General features: G+C 43.7%; 1 protein-coding gene across 3 annotated transcripts in view; it reads left to right on the forward strand.

Moving 5' to 3' along the window:
• The window catches only part of ST3GAL2 (ST3 beta-galactoside alpha-2,3-sialyltransferase 2), a 43303-nt gene that overhangs the window by 2578 nt on the left and 24176 nt on the right, over nucleotides 1-16549 (forward strand). The window contains exon 1 of one of the 3 annotated variants that reach the window (XM_044269667.1): nucleotides 6400-6708. The exons of the other annotated variants lie outside the window; for them this stretch is intronic. The gene's annotated coding sequence lies outside the window, so the exon portion shown is untranslated. Of the gene's footprint in view, nucleotides 1-6399; nucleotides 6709-16549 lie in introns of those variants that run through there. 3 annotated transcript variants of the gene reach the window in all.

Here is a 16549-nt window from a genome sequence, read left to right on the forward strand (position 1 = left end):
TTTGGTGCGATCACGTGATCGCACCGGAGGTCAGGTGATTAGTGTTCCGTGCACAGAGGATGAGCGGTAGAAGTATTAGCGCTATTATAGCAAAATGTCTGTGTGCTTCACTTGGTCCGGACTTCTAGCTGGAAGACACAGAATAACGCCAAACGCTTTTTGCTTCTTGCTCCTTCATCAGTGGCTTAAAGTCTGTCATTTCCAGTTCCCCTTTCATGTAGGTTGGCTCTAAAAAGTGGAATCCGAATCTTCAAAATTAGGTATAAAACCAGAACTGGATCCTGAGAAAGTGTCCCTTTATTAGTATTTATTGCTTCCATTAGCATCTAGGCAAATATGGTGTCCCAATTCTGATGTTGTCCTAAAAAGGGTAGAGCGTCTTTGTTGCGTCTTTGTTGCGTTTCTTGTTTTATTTTCATTCCTTACAGATTTTGAATACAGTAAGTCCTTCATTGACTATTTTTCACAGAGATATATTGTTAATAAGGTGTATATATAATGTATTTATAATTAAATATACATTGGGAAGTACTAATAAAAATATAAAATAAGGATATAAAAAATAATAGAAATGAAAATACATAAAGCAAAAGTGTTGAAATGTCCCATATAGTTTCATTCACCCGTATAGTAAACAAATGGAAAACAATAATTGCTCTTACCTGTAATTGTTTTTCTTGAAACCCATGGCGGCACACCCAAATTCCCTCCCCAAAAATAATATCTGATGTGTGTGTGTGTTTTTTTAATTCCCCTAAGTCAGGGATGGGCAAACTGCGGCTCTCCAGCTGTTGTAAAACGATAACTCCCAGTATGCCCAGTCAGCAGTCTGAAACATAGAAACCTAGAATGTGTCGGCAGATAAGAACCATGTGGCCCATTTAGTCTGCCCAATATACTAAATACTATGGATAGCCCCGGCCCTATCTTATATGAAGGATAGCCTTATGCCTATCCCATGCATGCTTAACCTCCTCCACTGGATTTGCAGCTGCCACTTCTGCAGGAAGGCTATTCCATGCATCCACTACTCTCTCAGTAAAGGAATACTTCCTGATATTCCTGTTAACCCTTTGCCCCTCTAATGTAACACTCTGTCCTCTTGTAGCAGTTTTCCTTCTTGTAAATCTTCTCTCCTCTTTTCCCTTGTTGATTTCCCTTTATGTATTTAGCAGTCTCTCTCATCTCCCCTCTGTCTCGTCTTTCTTCCAAGCTCTACATGTTAAGGTCCTTTCATCTTTCCTGGTAAGTTTTATCCTGCAATCCATGGACCAGTTTAGTCGCTCTTCTCTGAACTCTCTCCAAAGTATCAGTATCCTTCTGGAGATATGGTCTCCAGTACTGAGCACAATACTCCAGATGAGGTCTCACTAGTGCTCTGTAGAGCGGCCTGAGCGCCCCCCTCTGTCTACTGGTAATGCCTCTCCCTATACACCCCAGCATTCTGCTAGCATCTCCTGCTGCTCTGTGACATGGTCTGCCTACCTTTAAGTCTTCTGAAATAATGATCCCTAAATCCCTTTCCTCAGATACTGAGGTTAGGACTGTGTCACTGGTTGTATATTCTGCTCTTGGGTTTTTACGCCCCAGGTGCATTATCTCGCACTTATCAACATTACATTTTAGTTGCCAGATTTTTGACCGTTCTTCTAGTTTTCTAAGTCCTTTTCCATTTGGTGTATCCCTCCAGGAACATCAACCCTGTTACAAATCTTTGTGTCATCAGCAAAAAGACCCACCTTACCATCGAGGCCTTCTGCAATGTCGCTGATAAAGATATTAAACAATATGGGCCCCAGAACAGATCCCTGAGGTACCCCACTGGTAACATGACCTTGGTCTGAATATACTCCATTGACTACAACCCTCTGTTGCCTGTCCCTCAGCCACTGCCTAATCCATTCAACAATATGGGAGTCCAAGCCCAATGACTGCAGTTTATTGATAAGCCTTCTATGTGGGACAGTATCAAAAGCCTTACTAAAGTCTAGATAAGCGATGTCTACTGCACCTCCTCCATCTATTATTTTAGTCACCCAATCAAATAAATCTATAAGATTAGTTTGACATGATCTCCCTGAAGTAAACCCATGCTGTTTTTAATCTTTCAATCCATGGGATTTTAGATGTTCCACAATCCTCTCCTTAAGTATGGTTTCCATTAATTTCCCCTCTATTGATGTCAGGCTTACTGGCCTATAGTTGCCCGATTCCTCCTTACTACCTTTCTTGTGAATGGGCACAACATTTGCTAATTTCCAATCTTCTGGGACGACGCCTGTTGCCAGAAGATGCCAGTAGCGCAAAGGTTAAGAAATGACAAGCTCAGAGTCTTGTCTACAAATGCTCGCAGTCTAGGGAATAAGATCAATAAACTTGAGGCTATAATGGCATCTGAGAATATAGCTGTAGTGGCTGTTACTGAGACGTGGTTCAAGGGGAGTAATGACTGGGATATATCAATACCAGGGTTCTCTCTATACAGGAAAGACAGAGAAGGCAAGAAGGGGGGAGGGGTGGCCCTGTATGTGAAAATAGCATAAAATCTAATTTGATACAAGTTAGCGAGAACAATTTAGAGTCAGTTTGGGTTACCTTGCAGCTTGATAATCATAAGGTAACTTGTGTAGGTGTGATATATAGACCACCTAGCCAAGTCAAAGAATTAGATGCTAGCGGTAGCACCAGGGAGACATCTCACAACACCATTCTCCTCAAACTTCACACCTCTTATGATGGAATCGCCCACCAACAGCTGCTTACTATCAGTCCTCACATTCTCCTTTTAGTCTTTGGCTGCAGTCTTGCATACTTTAGGCATGGGAGATGATTGTTTCTCACCCACTGTGCCTGAGCCATCCTCCATGTTGCTCTTGCACTCTAAAAGTGCTGCAAATAAATTGTGGAGAGCCACAGACTGTGGGACATGTCTTCTATCCACAACTCTCAGTCTACCAGAACCTACAGTAGCCCATCTTCCATTTCTAGGAGGCCTCTGTGGCAGTGGCATTGCAACGTTCTCAGCCTGAGTTTGTTTAGTGGTTAATTAAAAAATCTCATATTTCAAAAAGGTAATTTCCTGCTGCATTATGGAGAGCGGTCTACAGGTGAGACAGCATCCAAACCTCTGAAGAGTGGAACCTGAAATAAAAGCACAACAATTCCTGCACAGAACCAGGTCTGCCATTGTAAAGCGGGGAAAGATTTTAAACAAACAAATCTTACTCGTTTAGATTGTGTCCACCTCCAGATAGCCTCCTGAATATCTCCAATGCTCTTGTAGATCAGCTCTTGGTAAAGCAGCCTCTTTTGAAACACAGTGTCTGAGTATCCACCAGAAACACCACTGAAGTTCTGCTACAGTGGAAAAACTCTGAGTTAGATTAAGTTAGTCTCCTGCCTACAGCTATCAGCCTACAGCAGGGCATGATGGGATTTGTAGTTTTACAACAGCTGGAGAGCCGCAGTTTGCCCATCCCTGCCCTAAGTCTTAGGGAGTTACTGAATTGATTCCTTCTTCTTCTTCTTGGTGGTTGGCTCGCCCTCGGAGTTCGGTTATTATAATCACTCAGGTGTGGTGGGGGTGCGAACCTCTTTATCTCGTCAGGTTTCCTCTCCTGGATGGGAGGTCCCGCTCGCGTGGGTGCCGTCATGGGGTTCAAGAAAAACTATTACCGGTAAGAGCAATTCTAGAAAACAGAGTAAATTTAACAGTCCCCCCCCCCCCCCTCCCCCTTTTATAAATTTATCATTCGAGAAAGTAGCAAACATCTTGCAGACCCCTCCGCTCTCAGTAACACATCCAGGGCCATCCTGTTCTGCCACGCCACCGGAGAAGAGGGACCCAGTTGGTCTTCCATGCCCTTTATCGCATCTCTTGTATAATTAACAAAGCTTTGTTGATTATAATAGATATAATTAATCCAGTCGACATTCCTATTTACTGTTACCCACCAAACGAATACAGATTAAACCCTGCTGCAATCGGATTTCGGGCCTTAAACTCATTTGGCACCCCGCGAGGTACCCCTATTTCATCAATGTATACCTTAGAGCAGGCATGCTCAACCTGCGGCCCTCCAGCTGTTGTAAAACTACAACTCCCACAATGCCCTGCTGTAGGCTGTCCGGGCATGCTGGGAGTTTGTAGTTTTGCAACAGCTGGAGGGCCGCAGGTTGAGCATGCCTGCCAGCGAGTCAAAGGATCCTCTAGAAAGTGATCTCTTAGGCCCCTTTCACACGGGCGAGTTTTCCGCGCGGGTGCAATGCGTGAGGTGAATCCGGACCCATTCATTTCTATGGGGCTGTGCACATGAGCGGTGATTTTCACGCATCACTTGTGCGTTGCATGAAAATCGCAGCAAGCTCTATTTTGTTTTTCACGCAACTCAGGCCCCATAGAAGTGAATGGGACTGCGTGAAAATCGCAAGCAAGTGCGGATGCGGTGCGATTTTCACGCACAGTTGCTAGGAGACGATCGGGATGGAGACCCAATCATTTTATTATTTTCCCTTATAACATGGTTATAAGGGAAAATAATAGCATTCGGAATACATAATGCATAGTAAAATAGGGCTGGAGGGTTAGGGTTAGGGTTAAAATTTAACTCTCCTTAATCCAATTGATCGCGCAGCCGGCATCTCTTCTGTCTTCTTTCTTCAGGACCTGGGTAAAGGACCTGTGATGACGTCACTGCGCTCATCACATGACCCGTCACATGATCTATCACCATGGTAAAAGATCATGTGATGGACCATGTGATGAGCACAGTGACGTCATCACAGGTCCTGAAGACAGAAGAGAAGCTGGGCTGCGCGAACAAGTGGATTAAGGTGAGTTACATTTTTTTATTTTATTTTTATTTTTTAACCCCTCCAGCACTATTGTACTATATATTCTGTATTCAGAATGCTATTTTTGTTCCCCTTATAACCATGTTATAAGGGAAAATAATACAATCTAAAGAACACCGAACCCAAACCCGCCGATTTTTCTCACGCGCGTGCAAAACGCATTACAATGTTTTGCACTCGCGCGTTTTCCCGCAGCACACCCGCATCTGAGGCCTTATAGCGATATATTTGGCTTTCAGGACTTTTCCTCACCTTCTCAAACTCCATGGCTGAAAATAAATGGAAGGGCATAAGGAGCTGATTCAGCGGGAGCCTGGGCCTCAGCTTCCTATCTCCACACAGCCGCCAAATATCAGTCCTGGCACTTGTCGGGTTAATAAACCAGCTGGAGGAATAATTCTTATTGTCGTAATCCATCCTTATGGTCCTTTCACCGTATTCTTCAGTAAGGTTCCCTGATTCCCTACCTGGTCCGTCTCTCGTGAAGCAGGTGTAGTTACCTGGGGAGGCAACCACTAAAGGAGGTGGATACAGTAAAGTGTCTGCACAAACTATCATCTGGATCATGTCTCGGGCATTAGATGAAGACATTGCAGACCTTGTGGGCTTTCCATCTCGGTGTAGTACCTAGATGTGGTCTCGCCTTAGCACAAGCTATACAGTCCGTTCCATTGATCTGTATCGCAGTGCATCTCATCCAGGTTAACCATTCATTTTTATCACTATATCCTGTTTCTAAAGCAAATTTATCCTCATAGGTTAAATTGGACGGGTATCTTATTCCTGGGCTAGGTTCTTGATCGGGATTGTTAATCTCTTTAGTTTCAGTTTTTTTTATACCAATTTTCCCAAGGAATCGGTTCCAGGGATGTATGTTCCCATCTCTATCTCTCCAGGGTCCTTTATAGGATTACATTCATCTGTTACACCCTGGGTTTATCATGGTCATTCTATGTAACACGTTGCGACCATACCTTATTTCCTTTTGGGCTATATCGGTGCATACCCCCAGCTTAGGGATCCCGTGCTCCATCCTACAAATCCACATTTCTCACAATTTGATCCAAATCCAGTTGTTGCTTCAGTGACGCAGATACATTTATCCGCCCGCTGTAGATGTTCCTGCCTGTGGTCGGGGCAAATGGCAACTGTACAAAAGTCTATTCCTATGACAAGCGGGTTTCTAGTTCTATCTACCCGCATTGTGGTAGATCCCCAGATACCGTGCTACAATTATTATAACTCATATTACCAAAGACACACATATATTACGATAACATATTTTATTGAATGACCTCATTTAGAAGACGACATATACATGAATAAATATATAAATAAGTACATAGCAGCAATGCGGTCAGCGCTGCGATAAAGCATATCCCCAAGGTTAGAAATCCCCCCTAGGAGTAACCTCTATGACTATTTCCATAATGCATAAAGAGGCATAAGGGACTCCTCCAAAGAAGGAAGGAAGGAAGTACATTCCAACAAATAATACAGGAAAGACGGCAAAAGTTACATAAACCCAATATGTGAGAGAAGCTACAGCACGGAAAACCACATGCCTGTGTACCAACCTGATAGCAGCAAATACCTGGAGGATTATGGATAGGGAGCTGAAACCTGGACCTGCAAGGAGCGCACCCTGCAATTATTAGGGCTTGTGTCATCCTGCCCGGTCTCCCTCCCAGACTCTGGATGGTTCTTCACTAATACCAGTCACTTCTAACGAGTGACACCCTTTGTAATCGGACTTCTGTAGCCCAGGAGCATGTTGGCAGTTCCCGAACTATCTTGCCGTGTGATAAGTGTATCCAAGAGGCACGCTCAGCTATTAATACTGCAGTAGGTGCGGTGAGTAAATCCTGATATGGTCCCTCCCGACGAGGATGATGCCGGTGTTTCCGCTGTATGACTCTGATCAGCAGCCGGCCTCACAGTCTCGCCCTCGGGTGTAGGGTCACCTGGAATACAATTAGAAGCAGCAACTTCCTTGTTAGTTAACATCTTTGCCGTATATTCAGCAAGTGTAAAATCAGATTCTTCATCTATTCTAGAAAATGGTTTTAACTGTGGTATTACCATACATCATATCAGTGGGTGTCAGTCCTGAGGCTGTAGGAGTCGCCCAATTCTTACCGGTCTCTTCCATGGTTTTCTTGAGTTTGTTTTTCAATATTGCTACTAGCCCTGCTGATTGTGGATGATGCGGGCAGTGATTATTTTTATTTTATTTTTGTTTTACTCTATTTGTAAACATTGTGCTAATAAAGATATAACATTGTTTACACAATGTGATCCGTTATCACTATATGTTATTTCCGGTATCCCACACCTAGGTATTATCTCCCTCACCAGCCGCTGTGACTGCATCTGGACTTGCTGTAGGAAACTCCTCTATCCATTTAGTAAAGGCATCCATGATGAACAAACAATATTTATTTATTTATTTCCTTCACATTTATTTAGTTCAATAAAATCCATACAAATGTGTTTGTGGGAACTGTCCTCTTCTTGGTCTGACGTTCCCCTGTGGATTAGGTTTAGCACATGTTAAGCAGGCTAAGCAAATTTGTTTGCAATAATTAGTAAAGCCATATGCTGTAAATACTCTGGATATCATCGCTACCATCCCCCCCCCCTGTTAAAAGTAATATCAGGAAGTATTACTTTACTGAGAGAGTAGTGGATGCAGGGAATAGCCTTCCTGCAGAGGTGGTAGCTGCAAATACAGTGGAGGAGGTTAAGCATGCATGGGATAGGCATAAGGCCATCCTTCATATAAGATAGGGCCGGGGCTATCCATAGTATTCAGTATATGGGGCAGACTAGATGGGTCGAATGGCTCTTATCTGCCGACACATTCTAGGCTTCTATATGGCTGCATACCCAAATAAGTTACTAGGCAGAATATATTTGGTTTCTGTTGATACATAGAGGCCATTTTGGATAGTAGCTCCTTTAGTTTCCCATTTTAGCTGTTGCTGCTTCGGTGATGTCTGTTGCAGATCTATAATTTGTGGTGTTTGTTGTAACAATATATTTTGACCTGTAGCTGCCCGTTTTGCTGCCCGGTCAGCTTTTTCATTTCCCTTTGAAATGGTGTCGCCTTCTTCGTGTGCGCTGCACGTTCTGGTGATTGAATCGCTTCTAGAAGTTGTAGTATAAGTTGTTTGTGATTTAATTTCTTTACCCGCTGAGGGGATCATTCCTCTGTTTTTTTTCCATTGTTGTGCAAACACCTGTGTAGTTGACAATGCATACGACTATATACTGTATATATGAAGTGAAGGACCGGCGCTCGCAGTAAGGTACGATCTGCTTCAATCTTTCTTTTCCTGCGAGTGCCGGTCCTTTACTTCATATTGATTTATGGGACGCTGACGCTGGACGCGAGCACCGCGAGGCTGATAATCGGAGTGCCGGCTGTTTCTATATACTGTATATAGTCACCTTCTTACCTTTCGCCAGTTTACACGCGTCTGTATTAATTCAGCTGCTTGTGCCGATAAATGGTTTGGTAGAGCTTTTGCTATAAATACCTCTTCCTGGGTGACGACTGCCATAGCCGGTGGCGTTAATTCCATCTGGGTTCTTTTTACATGAACCATCTACAAACAGCATTAACCCCTTAAGGACCGGGCCATATTTCACCTTAAGGACCAGGGCATTTTTTGCAAATCTGACCAGTGTCACTTTATGCGGTGATCACTTTAAAACACTTTTACTTATCCAGGCCATTCTGAGACCGTTTTCTCGTCCCATATTGTACTTTATGACAGTGGTAATATATTTTTTTAATTTGGAAAAATGTGCAAATTAGCAAATTTCCATTTCTCTACTTTTATAATGCTTAGTAATACCTCCAAAAATAGTTATTACTTTACATCCCCCATATGTCTACTTCATGTTTTGGGTCGTTTTGTGAATGCCATTTTATTTAATGACTGTGGAGGACGGAGCGAAGCTTTAGCAGCCTCTTCTGTTAAACCACTGTCAGGCCTGTATAGATGAGCTGGTTCTGGAAGAGTCTCACAGCTCATCTAGAAATATTAAGGCCTTGGTACGGTCAGAATCAAAGCACTCGCCCAAGGTCTCCTAAGGCCTCCTGCACACGACCGTTCAGTTTTTTTTGCAGTCCGCAAAACGGACAAGAATAGGACATGCTCTATTTATTTTATTTTTTTTCTGTGGGGCCTTGGAACGGAGCAACGGATGCTGACAGCGCACGGAGTGCTGTCCGCATCTTTTGCAACCCCATTGAAGTGAATGGGTCTGCATGGGGATGCGGACCCGAAAAACGGTTGTGTGCATGAGGCCTTATAATAAGGACTCTGATTCGGATTTTTCTGGGGAGGACGAGGATAGAGAATCCGGCCAGGCCTTATCAGACGATTTCTTCTCTTCAGATGAGGATTCAGCGGGGAGGGCTGTTTTTTCCACCGGAAGATACCGAGCCTTTACTTAAAGCCCCCATGCAATAAAAAAATGTAAAACAGCCTAAGGCTACATGCACACGAACGTTGTTTGTTTCTGTGTCCGTTCCGTTCTTTTTGCGGATAGGATGCGGACCCGATCATTTCAATGGGTCTGCAAATAATGCGGACAGCACACCGTGTGCTATCCGCATCCATATGTCTGTTCCATAGCCCCGCAAAAAAAAATAGAACATGTCCTGTTCTTGTCTGTTTTAGGCATTGTTACAATGGATCCGCCCAAAAAAACTGTCATCCGTTTTTTTTTTTTTGTTTTGCGGACCGCAAAACACATCCGGTCTCGTGCATGTAACCTAAATCTATTGCTGACCAGGTTTTTGAGGCCCTAAAAGCTGTAGAGTTTTCCCTGTTCATAAAAATATGGAAGCCCTTATCAGAAAAGAATGGAAAAATCCTGATAGAAAATTTTTCATTCCTAATTCTGTAAAAAGAAAATATCCTTTTGAGGATTCGGTAGCGGGCGTCTGGGGCAGAGCCCCCACGGTAGATGCCCCAGTAGATAAAATAGCCCAAAAATCGTCTCTACCTTTCGATGATTTTAGGCTGCTTAGGAGATCCTCTAGATAAAACGGCAGACGTTTATCTTAGGCTACTTTCACACTCGCGTTTGGTGCGGATCCGTTCAGATAATGCAACAGTCTGGATCCGATCAGGATCCGTTTGAATTATCTTTAACATAGCCAAGACGGATCCATTTTCTATTGTGCCAGATTCTGTCATAGAAAACGGATCTGTCCCCATTGACTTGCATTGTGTGCCAGGATGGATCCGTCCCCATTGATTTGCATTGTGTGCCAGGATGGATCCGTCCCCATTGACTTGCATTGTGTGCCAGGATGGATCCGTCCCCATTGATTTGCATTGTGTGCCAGGATGGATCCGTCCCCATTGACTTGCATTGTGTGCCAGGATGGATCCGTCCCCATTGACTTGCATTGTGTGCCAGGATGGATCCGTCCCCATTGACTTGCATTGTGTGCCAGGATGGATCCGTCCCCATTGACTTACATTGTGTGCCAGGACGGATCCGTTTGGCTCAGTTTGTCAGACGGACACCAAAACGCTGCAGGCAGAGCGGAATGGAGACGGATCGGAGGCGAACTGATGCATTCTGAGCGGATCCTTTTCCATTCAGAATGTATTAGAGCAAAACTGATCCGTTTTGGACGCTTCTACTAATGCGATCCATTTTTCTGCCAGAGCAGTTGCCATGTCTAACGCTGCCAGACGGGCTATCTGGCTTAAATCATGGAAGGAGGACCAGGGTTCCAGATCTAGACTCTGCTCTCTTCCATGTTCTAGGCTGTTTGGCTCCTCGCTTCGGATAAAAAGAAGGGTTTCCTGGTTCCTCAGAAAAAGTCAGTCATTTTTTTTTCGTAAATCCCAGTCTTTCTCTGCCTTCCCTCCCTATACTACCATTTTAGAAGACAAGGTGATTATTAGACCGCTGCCATCCTTTCAGCCTAAGGTGGTCTCCGATTTTTCAGGATGTGATTCTGCCCTTCTTCTGTCCAAATCCAACTAATCTGTTGGATGAAAAATGCCATTGCCTTGACGTCAGAAGGTGTTTAATTGTTTACCTAGACTCCACATCATCTTGGAGAATAGATGACAATCTCCTTATTCGGTTTTTGGGTAGAGCTAGAGGTCGCAAAGCCTCTACTGGTGTGACAGCTGGATGGGTTAAGAATTCTATTTCCCTGGCTTATTCTTCCCTTAGCCTAACTCCCCCTTCGGGGTTCGGGGCTCATTCCACTAGGGCTGTGGCGACCTCTTGGGCGGAGAAAGCGGATGCGTCTGCGGCCCAGATACGCAGAGCTGCTACTTGGAGCGCTCCTCATACCTCTTGTAGACATTACAGACTGCGTCTTGACTCAGATGCAGCCTTTGGGAGAAAAGTGCTACAAGCTGTAGTCGCCCCTAAATGCTTTAGCTTATAGTTCATTCTCGCATGGGTGAGGGGAAAACCAGTAATTACTCTTACCGGTAATTGTTTTTCTTGAAACCCATGACGGCACCCCAAAAAAATAGCTGCCGAAGGTATTAGAAGGGATATAACTTACCGGATTGGTTCTCTTCTTTGCCACTTTGTGGGTGGGTTTCTGTTTTCCACCTTCTTGGTGGTTGGCACGCCTGTTGCCTGTTTATTACAATCACTGAGGTGCGGTGGGTGTGTGAACCATTTTATCTCTGCAGGTTTCCTATCCCGGATGGAAGGTTCTAGTCGCATGGGTGCAGTCATGGGTTTCAAGAAAAATAATTACCGGTAAGAGTAATTATTGTTTTCCTTTTAACGGGTAAATGCAAACCAGAACTGATCTGGATGTATTGGGATACAGAACAAAGCGTTACGGACGCCAACAACAGTGACATATTTGCTTTCTGGATGTAGTTCATCTAGGAGTGTCTGTGGATCTGGTATTACTGGTTGTAGGTCTAGGACCATTCTCCACCCCACAGAGGGAGAAGCCTTCTTGGCAGGAAACCAAGGAGCATTGTATGGAGGATCTGGGCAAAAATATTCCAGCTGCCAACAGAGCCTCGATAATTGGTTCAATACTCTTTTTCTGCTTCTGTCTCTGATGTGTCCTAAACGTAGATTTAGGTGTTATCATCACTGGGTCCACATCTGCTGGCCACGGAGACCACAAGGAGTCAGGGTATTCCTTGAGTTGCTCATTCTGCTCCTCTGTCAGAAGTAACAGCGGCTAGCTTATTTCGGAGGTTTGTCTGATATGTGCACTAGGGACAGATATTGTAAGGCAATTTAATGGTTTTGTATTGATCGTATACCTTCAACAGGAGGTTCCCAAGATACACTGTCCCACCACAAATTCTCCTACATCCCTCCAATCACAGTTTTTGTTCTTTGTTACTGAGACATGGAGACAAGTACCTCGAAAAGCTTTTTTCATACTTTCAAATATTTTACAACTCGCTCCAGTTTCCTTTTTTATCACAATAGAGAGTTTTAAGAAATAACCTAGAAGATGATTCTTTAAAGGGAACCTGTCATCAACTTTAAGCTGCCCATACTAACAGCAGAATAAAGTAGAGACAGGTGAGTTGATTTCAGCGTCTGTCATTTAAAAGTTAATAGTAAGTGGTTGCCGAGAACCAACATCTGAATCCTTGCAGACTGGGCCTGGAAAAGAGTCCCGGCCTCCTGAGAAGAGTCCTGGTTACTCCTGCTCTCCTGCTGATGACTGACCGGCTTCTCCCTTTCTCTCTGGGAGAGAACTGCCAATCATAACCAGGACTCTTCTCAGGCAGATTTGACTCTTTACAAGGCCTTTGGCTGCAATGATTATGATGCTGGTTCTCAGCAACCACTGACGTTTAGCTCATGAGTGACACACGGCTGAAATCAGCATTTCTGTCACTATTTTATGCTGCCCTCTGTGCGGTCACCATAAAGTTGATGACGGGTTCCCTTTAAGGAATTTTTCCTTATACCTTCTATCTGGGCACTTGGCGTACCTATAATTATCTGAAGTTCATCTGCTCGGTGGAATTCAGCTGAGGGGCTTTTTTTGTTGTTTTGTTACTGCGGAGGGACCTTCTGTGACCAAATCTAAGGCTACTTTCACACTAGCGTTCGTCGGTCCGCTCGTGAGCTCCGTTTGAAGGGGCTCACGAGCGGACCCGAACGCCTCCGTCTAGCCCTGATGCAGTCTGAATGGAGCGGATCCGCTCAGACTGCATCAGTCTGGCGGCGTTCAGCCTCCGCTCCGCTCGCCTCCGCACGGACAGGCGGACAGCTGAACGCTGCTTGCAGCGTTCGGGTGTCCGCCTGGCCATGCGGAGGCGTGCGGATCCGTCCAGACTTACAATGTAAGTCAATGGGAACGGATCCGCTTGAAGATGACACACTATGGCTCAATCTTCAAGCGGATCCGTCCCCCATTGACTTTACATTGAAAGTCTGAACGGATCCGCTCAGGCATCTTGCGCACTTAGAAATTTTTCTAAGTTATTAATGCAGACGGATCCGTACTGAACGGAGCCTCCGTCTGCATTAATATGATCGGATCCGTTCAGAACGGATCCGATCAAGCGCTAGTGTGAAAGCAGCCTTAGCTGTAATAATATCTTGGCTCATCCATTTCCTGTACCACCATGTTCTTACCCTCGCACTTTGCTCGTACCCCTTTCTTTGTAGGGACAACTCCTATCCCTGCCTTTGAGATTACATGGACAGACTCTAGATAAGACCATCTGACCATTGGCCTTTCTTCCTGTCTCTAAGTCTATTATGTCAATAGGGGCAGAAAGGGGCTCACGATGAGCAGTGCCATTCGCTCGTTTATTAACTATGAAGAAGGCCGTCATTGCTAATGATGGTACATCATCAGGGCGAGTCAATGTATGGGTTGCACCAGAGTCAACCAAAAAAGTCCCCTTGTGAGGGCCTACCTGCAGAGTTATTTCAGGTAAATGAACCTTTTGGAGAGAAACATGAATGTCAACTAAGTTTATCAGATCAGACTGTAGGGTTTGGTCTTTACTCATAGGATTGACTGCCTTCTGATGTTTGTCATGGTCAGAGAGCTGGGTGTCTAGTCATTGTTGGGGGTCTTTTTCGGTACATTCTCTAGCAAAATGTCCTTCCTCACCACAATTCCAACCACCTTTCTGATAAGTGTCTCGGTCACCACTCCTTCCTCTTGCCCTGGATAGAAGAACATACACTTCACTCTCTTCCTCAACCACCAATGTATTGTCCTTTTTCTGTTTCTTTTTATCTTTAAAATGTCTTTCTGCGTGTCGGGAAAAATCCAATCCTTCAACAGGTCTGCCCGTCCTAGGAGTCACCATATGTTTGGTTTCTAAACTACTGATTTCAGGCAGACATCCTTTTTACAAAAATCATTTTTTAATTGCTGCTCATATGAAGTATTCAAATCCGTATTGTCTGGTGGTGTCAATCCACTATGGCAGTCAAAAATCTCTTTTGGACTACATGCACACGAACGTATTTTGTTTCTGTGACCGTTTCGTTCTTCCATTTTTATATATATAATTATTATTATTATTATTATTATTATTATTATATTTTATTTTTTTTTGCGGAAAGGATGCGGACCCATTCATTTCAATGGGTCAGCAAAAAATGCGGACAGCCCACCTCGTTCCATAGCCCCGCCAAAAAATAGAACATGTCCTATTCTTGTCTGTTTTAGGCATTGTTACAATGGATCCGCAAAAAAAAACGGATGCCATTTAACCTGAAACTCTGATATAAGCCTCTCACTCATCTCTCAAATTCCTGTCCTTTTACTTTTGGGTGAGGGATGCCTTCCGTGGCTTTCCTGACAATCCTCAGCTGTCCGTGGCCAGTAGACATACATGGTTGGTCCCCTTTCTATGTTGTTTATTATTTGCCCAGCTTGAGGATCTGGTACTTCAACCATAAGCAAAATCCAGCAGTCCCTGATAGCCGGGCCCCTGCTTTATCCATCGGCATTGCTGTACAAGCCGATGCCAGCAGATTAACCCCTTCTATGCCGCGATCATCGCTGACCGCGACATAGAAGAGATTTGAGACGGGTGAGGGAGCCCATGCTGTCCGGGTGAGGGAGCCCATGCTGCTGTGGCGGGGACCTGATGGGTGAGAAGGCAGCCCGATGCCATGCATGGCATCAGGATCTGCCTTCTACGGGTGCCCAGGAGATCCAGCCTCAGGCCCGTCTCCTAGGCAACCTGTCCAGCCTCAGGCCCGTCTCCTAGGCAACCTGTCCAGCCTCAGGCCCGTCTCCTAGGCAACCTGTCCAGCCTCAGGCCCGTCTCCTAGGCAACCTGTCCAGCCTCAGGCCCGTCTCCTAGGCAACCTGTCCAGCATTACTCTGTGTAATACATTAACAGACAATGCATTACAATACAGATGTATTGTAATGCATTGCAGAGGGGATCAGACCCCCAAAAGTAAAGTCCCAGAGTGGGACATAAATTAAGTTTAAAAAAAAAAGTTTTTAAAAATAACGTTTTAAGTAAAAAAAAAAAAAGATTTTATATAAAAAAAGAAAAAAAAAAAGAAAACACACACATATTAGGTATTGCCACGTCCGTAATGATCTGTTCTATACAAATGTCACATGACCTAAACCCTCAGGTGAACGCTGTAAAAATAAATAAATAAAAACTGTGCCAAAACAACCAATTTTTTGGGGTCGCCTTGCCTCATAAAGTGTAATAATGAATGATCCAAAAAATCATATGTACCCAAATATGGTACCGATAAAAACGTCAACTCTTCCTGCAAAAAATGAGGTCCTGCACAAGATGATTGGCAGAAAAATTAAAAAAAAATATGGCGTTCAGAAAATGGAGACACACAAACATATATTTTTTTTCCAAAAATGCTTTATTATGTAAAGCTGAAACAAAGAAAGTAGACATATTTGATATCACCGCATCCGTAACAACCTGCTCTATAAAATAGCACATGATCTAACCTGTCAGATGAACGTTATAAAAAATACAAACAGTGCCAAAACAGCCAATTTTTGGTTACCTTGCCTCACAAAAAATGTAATATAGAGCGATTTAAAAATCATATGTACCCCAAAATAGTACCAATAAAATGGTCACCTTATCCCCTAGTTTCCAAAATGGGGTCACTTTTGGGAGTTTCTACTCTAGGGGTGCATCAGGGGGGCTTCAAATGGGACAGCAAAATGTGCCTTCCAAAAACGATGCGCCAGTCCTTTCCTTCTGTGCCCGTACAGCAGTTTACGACCACATGTGGGGTGTTTCTGTAAACATCAGAATCGAGGTAATAAATGTTGAGTTTTATTTGGCTGTTAACCCTCATGTGTTAAAGAAAAAAATTGATTAAAATGGAAAATCTGCCAAAAAAGTGAAATTTAGACATTTTATCTCCATTTTCCTTTAATTCTTGTGGAACACATAAAGGGTAAACAAAGTTAGTAAAAATCAGTTTTGAGTAACTTGAGGGGTGTAGTTTCTACAGGGGGGTCATTTATGGGGGGCTTCTATTATGTAAGCCTCACAAAGTGACGTCAGACCTGAACTGGTCCTTTTTAAAAAGTGGGTTTTGGAAATCTTCTTAAAAAATAAAATGACATTTGCAAAATGATGCCAACATAAAGTAGACATATGGGGAATGTTAAGTAATAAATATTTTATGAGGTATCACTTTCTGTTTTAAAAGCGGAGAAATTGAAATTCAGAAAATT

This window comes from Bufo gargarizans, chromosome 10 (assembly GCF_014858855.1).
Source record: "Bufo gargarizans isolate SCDJY-AF-19 chromosome 10, ASM1485885v1, whole genome shotgun sequence".
In the NCBI taxonomy this organism is placed as follows: Eukaryota; Metazoa; Chordata; class Amphibia; order Anura; family Bufonidae; genus Bufo; species Bufo gargarizans.